Source organism: Myotis davidii, unplaced genomic scaffold, assembly GCF_000327345.1.
Source record: "Myotis davidii unplaced genomic scaffold, ASM32734v1 scaffold898, whole genome shotgun sequence".
Lineage (NCBI taxonomy): Eukaryota > Metazoa > Chordata > Mammalia > Chiroptera > Vespertilionidae > Myotis > Myotis davidii.
The window spans coordinates 238,808-239,632 of NW_006289504.1; positions in this window are offsets into that span (position 1 = coordinate 238,808).

An 825-nucleotide genomic window follows, 5' to 3' on the forward strand; every position below is an offset into this window, starting at 1 on the left:
ACCAGCTCCCCACCCAGGGGCGGACCTGGGGCCCGCGACGGGGTTGGAGGCCGTGGGGGATGGGCCAGCCCCCTCTCTTCCTGGACTGACCTCCCGCCCCAGGGTTCCTCTGCGTGTGTGGATTTCAGGTTCCCTACCTTTTTCCCACAAGGCAGGCTGATTCCAAAAGAACTCGGGAGGGGTCAGAGGTGGCGAGGAAAGGCGACAGGGTACAGACTGGGAGCCTCCAGGCCTGGCTCCTCCTACAAATCCATTTTCCCTCGTTCTCAGCCCCGGGTTCTCACCCTCATCTCTTACCTAGTGCACTGCTCCTGTAGTTCAGTCCCACCTTCCCTTCCCATATTATTCCTTCATTTATTCGTAAATTCTGTAACAAGCATATATAAGGGCCCACTGTGTGGAGTCTCATCCTAGTCACTGTGAATGTGGCCATGAACGTGAGCCGATCCTTGTCCTCGAGCTGTTCTAGAAGGGGGCACAGAGGATTTTCAGTGTAGAGCGGGCAGTGGGAGGGCTGGAGGAGCTGGTCCCTGGCCTGGAGGGTGGACAGTGAGAGGTGCCACGGGCAGAGCTTAGAGAAAGGTAAAGGAGAGTAAAGGAGAGTCAGGTCACAGGTTTTGTGGGTGCAGGTACAGTGGGGCCAGAATCCCCATACAAACCACCATGTAAACCATTGTAGTGACCAGAAATGAGGGTGGGGAGATGCCAGATTTTTGGTTTTTTTCAGGGGGGGGGAGTGCTCTACTGATATCAGATTTGCATTTTAGAAGGATCCCAGGCTGGACTGTGGAGAAGAGATTGGAGTGTGTGCTGGATTTTTCCAGA